The 5,616-nt window shown below is 32.7% G+C and overlaps 1 pseudogene; it reads right to left on the bottom strand.

Annotated features, from left to right (window-relative positions):
* Positions 1 to 707: 707 nt before the first annotated feature.
* LOC101589810 lies at positions 708 to 3,369 on the bottom strand (annotated as a pseudogene).
* Positions 3,370 to 5,616: the final 2,247 nt, after the last annotated feature.

Raw genomic sequence — 5,616 nt, 5'->3', positions numbered from 1 at the left:
TTGGAAAGTTAGAAAAACTTAAAATATTGTACCATTTTAAAAGTGTATTGATAATGGTAAACATTGTTTCCTTCAAGCAATATATTAATCTTTCAAAATCTGATAATTCATCTCAAAATTCAGATAGTTTATTCAGAAACCCTACCTTTCTGCTAATATCGAAAGCATCTACTGATCAATAATGAATTAAATAATACTAACAAATAGTTGCAATGACACTTATCCTACAAATACAAAACAAAGTGCTCTAACTTATTAGGCCACAAATGCTTTCTTAAATGACAATTACTGGGCCAGGGAGATAGCTCTGTGGAGTGAACACCTGCCTGGCAACTCCAAGGTCCTGAGTTCAATCTCCAGCACAAAACAAAAAACAAAACAAAATGAACCCCACCCACTTACTAATTACAATCTAAAATTCTAAATGCAATTTAAGATGTCTTTCAGTATTGTTTAGTAGTTAGCTATCAAATAAGGAAACACCATATAGTTGGAATGCTGAATACATTTTTAAAATTTTCTAGAATAACAAAGGCCAGCAAAGTAAAAGTTACGTTTATTCTAACAAAATTATTTCCCATTATATCTTTTTGGTTTTATTTTTGGAACTGGGGTATATACTTTGTTTTATTTTGGTTTGTTGAGATGAGCTCTCACAGGGTCTATGAAGCCCAGGGTAGCTTCAAATTTCTGGTGCTCCTCTTGCCTCAGCCTCCTGGTTCTGAGTCACCGCTTTCAGAAAAGCTAGTATGACTGCTGCTTTCAGATCTTGCTAAGCAACTGCTGCTGCTACTGCTGCTACTGCTCTCACTCACGTGGGATCCAATTCCAAATGCTGTGATTGACAGAGACTTTTTAGATTTTACCTGAAATTTTCCATATTTTAATTGATTGTCGATATCCTGTAAGTGCTTTTCTAACTCTTGCTTCTTCTGGAAATCAATTTCTTCTTTGGATTTCATTACTTTCTTATCATGGAGTTTTAGTGGTCTTTTTCTTAGACATGCTGAGATGTACTTCACTAGGTCTCTTAGTTTTGATACTTTTAGTGTTTCAAAGGCTATGTTCACCTTGTCTGGGTTGGAACTTTGCAGTGAGGACTCCCAGTATTGTATTATATGGATTATGTGGGCCAACTTTTCTCCAGGGAGTTTGTTTGTACCCAAACTCAACTGCCTTTTCTCATTATAGCTCATTGGCTTAGCACTATCCTCATCTTCATATTTGGGAGGCAAGAATTTGTGTTTCCCCTTGTCTGGTTGGTTGCTTTTGGACTTTTCCTTTAGTTGAAAAAATTATTTCGATTTTATCTCTTTTATTAATATTTCCTCTCATTTCTTTTTTTAGACTTTTCTTTCTTTTTTTCTTCTTTATCTCATGGAGAGGTATTTGGGACAAAGCTTGTATTTGTTGATGGACAGCTTTAAGCTGCTCTTGAAGCTTTGCAAGATGCTTAACTTGTTCATCTTCAGAATCATCAGAAGAGTTATTTTCAGAGGAAGCTTCACTACTGTTTTCTTTACTAAGGGTTTTTGTAGTGCCTGTTGTGATGTTACACACAGGAGTATTCTCAACAGGTACATCAGAAATCCTGGCAAAATGCATTTCAAAAACATCCTGAAGCATTCTAGCCATAGCCAAACTTCATATTCTGGAGAATTATATTTATAGCAATTCATGAACATTAACCTAACATCTGCAGCAAATTCATACACATTTTTATATTCTTGGTTGTCTATTTTCTTCTTAATAGTTCCAAAATTCATTGGATTTTTGACAGGGTCATAGTAGTTATGTAATCCCAAACCATCAATATCAAGAGGGTTATAAAAGGACCACACATACAAAAAATGTTTATTGAAAAGCATTTAAGAATTTTTTATTAATTTTATTGAGAAACAAGTAGAATTGAGACAGTTTCAAAACTGATTAGTAGGACAGTTTCAATAACTAACACAATGCATATTGTTGTCTTCAAAGTGGTTATTCATAGTACAAAATGCAAACATGATACCCTGTCCAAACATTATTAGTACAAATCCTCTCATTGAATAAAGAGAAAGTAGCTGTATATCTATCCTGTTTTGTATATACAGATACAAAATGGTCCTTAATTTATATCCCCCTTTTTCATTTAGTTTTGTCAGAGATACGTATTCCATTACCATTTAAATATTGTAGGTGCGTGAATTCAGCAAAATAATACAATATAGTTCAGTATTCATAGTGGGTTATCTGTAGGACTGTGCAATGCTCAAAAGTCATCTCTGAAATTGCTGGGCTCCAGACTTTGTTCCATGCTTTAGCTGTGCTTTCTACCATGATCTTTTTTTCCATAATTTTATTGAGAAAAAAAATAGCAATGAGACTGTAAATCACAATAGTAGGACAGTTTCATTAATTAACACATTGCATGCTGTCTTCCTAGTGGTTATTTGTTGTACAAGATGCACACATGATATCCTATTTACAAACACTATTAGAACAAATCCCTCTATTCATTGCCATTTAAGAAATTTCATTACAGTATTTTAGTTGTTCAGTTACTTTATTCTTCTTTTCAACTTTACAATGTTGATGCGAATGTTGATGGCAAAACATCAACAATGTTGATAGCAAAAACATTTTTTCATCTCATTTTCTTTTATTGGTGGCATTGTTACTGTTTTTTTTTCCATAGGTGGTAGAGAAGTTTCATTACTTGTTGTAACTACAGAGGTTGGAGAAGTTGTTGTATCTGCTTTTCCCTTCACACCCCTGGTAGCTTATACCACAGTTTGTGACCTAGAGTGCAGTACACCTGCTTGTGCCATGTTTAAAGGAAAGACATCTCAGGAAGTACAGAGGAAAACTCTTGCTGCTTAAATACAATTATTGTTGCTCTGGGGGATAGTTTTTCTTTAACAGAAGAAACCAATGTATTCTTTTGAGTGCCTTTCTTTACTTTTCCTTGTGCACAACTTGTTCTTCTTGTGGCATCTGAGATAATTTTTGCAGAAACAACTTCTCCAGACCTTGTGCCATAAGAACATCATCTCTGGGCTTGGTATATAAATAACAGTTTGAGAACATTACATTGAAGCCTTCTATACATTCTGAAGCTTTCACATATTATTTGTCATCCAATTGCTTCTTAATTGTATTTAAGTCCATTGGACTTTTAATAATGGTATAATAATCAGGTAAATTCAGTTTCACAGCATCCACAGGCTGTTGAGAAGGCCATGAAAAACCATGTTTCCAAAGCTCCTTCAGAAACACTTTGTGTAGATTCTGCAGCTCATTTGCCAGTTGCCCATTTTTCTTATGATTTATATACTCTGGTGGAGATGGATTAACAAAGGCAGTTTGCTGACTTGGCAGGGACATTCCTAACTGCTTCACATCCAGAAATTGTAATGCTCTCTACTAGTATAAGTCCTTTAAGACAGTAATTTCTTAAAAAAAGCCTAACTGCACAAGAAATCACACCAAGAACCAACAAATGGTCAAATGGTATTACATTAAATTAAAAATCTCTGCACAACAAAAAGATCAATTACTAAGATCAAGAGACAAATTACAGAATGGAAAAAAAAATTCCCAGCTTTTCCTCAGACAGAGGACCTGTCACTGTGCTCAATGGACAAGTTCTCTGGTAAGCTTCATATTATGCTTCCCAGTTGGTGGGTCTTATTCTGCACTCGATTATTTGATATTGTTTTATAGAGGTTCTTTCTTTGTCACATGACCAAATGCTGTTCCAATTGCATAGTCCATAGGTGTTGATTTGATTTTTAGGGTCACCGAACTCTTTTCAGTGATGGATTTTATTGTGGCAGGACTAGTACCATCTTAAGTCTAAAGGCTGCACTTAATTTCTCTTTTTCCAAAGTGAAAGGCACCTATCTCTAAAACATAGTGATTGGAGTTGATACCAAAATGACATGAACAATTGTTTGTAGTAATTTGCAGTCAGGCATCAGATGACAAGGAAAACTAGGAACAAATCAATTTAATTAGTGCAAAAGTTTATGTTATTAAATGAAAGAGTACAAATTTATGTTTGGAATGATCTAAAATATCGCTTCTCTGCTTGATAGTAATTTTGAATAACCTCATAAGTGATTAAAAATCTTGAAGTTATTTATGAGATTTATTAAAGACATTCTCTGAAGGTTTTAATTTTATGTTCTTTTTGGAAAAGCTTTTAGAATGTATTCAGTGGATATTGATATAGTATTCACCCCAAGTGCCTTGTGATAACAACCAATATATCCAAAGGAAATTTTGCTGGAGTACTTATGTAGGGATATATATATATATATATATATATATTTGAATGCAGATAACCATTTCTGTTCTTATCACTAAATATATCATCTTTATATGCAGTGTAGGCTCAATAATTTGTCATACATATACCCACGTAGTAATAAAAATAAAGTGAATATTTAAATTTTAAAAACTCTCAGTAAAAGACATGTTACCAAAAGTATGGATGGGATACATTTATTTGAATAATGGACAGTATTTTCAATATTTTAAGATGATTAATGGTAGTGTCTTTAACTGTAAAAAATCTAAAATTTACATATTCACCATATTTTTAAGAAGTTCTAATTGACTAAATTTTTATAATAATCTGCATCAAATGAAAATATTATGTTTTGTCATCATCAACATAATTCAAAATATCTGGCTGTGTGTGACCTCTCGGTGTTTGTTGATTAAAAATTACATTAATAGTAAGTGTTGTGAATCAATTCTCGACATCAAAGCAGTCGCAAAATGGCAAATAAACATACCAAAAAGGTTATCCAGTGCTGCTTTAAAAAGTAAAAAGAATGAGGTTATGAAGGCATTTGAAGTAAAGGGAAATATTTTCAGGCAGATTACTGGTGATTTGTAATAACTTATTTAAAAAATTGAAACATACACTAAAATTTTGAAAATAAGCAAATATTAATAGTGTTTTATAAAATTACATGCCTTATGTTCTTTCCTGTATATGGGCCATACATCTTTGCACCCCTAAAAATACTCTATGGTAGATGAACAAATACAGAAATGTGATATTTATGGACAATAGAATTGTGCATGAATTTTTTTTATATACGCAACCTCACACAAATAAATTTAAAACAAAATAAGTAATATAGAATAGGGAGACAGATCATTTGCAAAAGGAAACGAAATTAAGAGAAGGAGGGGAGGAACTGGAGAGTAAGCAGATGAAAAATTAATTTAGATGTCTCATGTATATGCATCAAATTCCCAGAGCAAAGATAAAAAAGAGACTTGTATTACATAGTAACGTGTGACAGTTCTATAAACTTATCCATTTTCCCTTTCCAACAGTAGGATTTGGGAAGTTTAAGTGTTTACTGATCAATTTTTTTCCAGACTATTTTAGTAAGGTTACCAAAATACTAGTTTCTGTTGTTATTCTTTAGAGTGATTATGGGAATATAGATGGTCACACCGATATATAAGTATTGTTGGAAAGTTTTGTCACTAACTGCAATTTCTAGTTAAGCTTTCTGAATTCTTGGTTATGATATCCACCTGTGTGTCCCCACTCCAAATACTCAATAGAATTCTTTAATGATTTTGTTATTTTCTTGGTGAAAAAAA

This window comes from Octodon degus, unplaced genomic scaffold (assembly GCF_000260255.1).
Source record: "Octodon degus isolate 3935 unplaced genomic scaffold, OctDeg1.0 scaffold00063, whole genome shotgun sequence".
Lineage (NCBI taxonomy): Eukaryota > Metazoa > Chordata > Mammalia > Rodentia > Octodontidae > Octodon > Octodon degus.
This window is presented reverse-complemented; position numbering and strand designations above follow the sequence as displayed.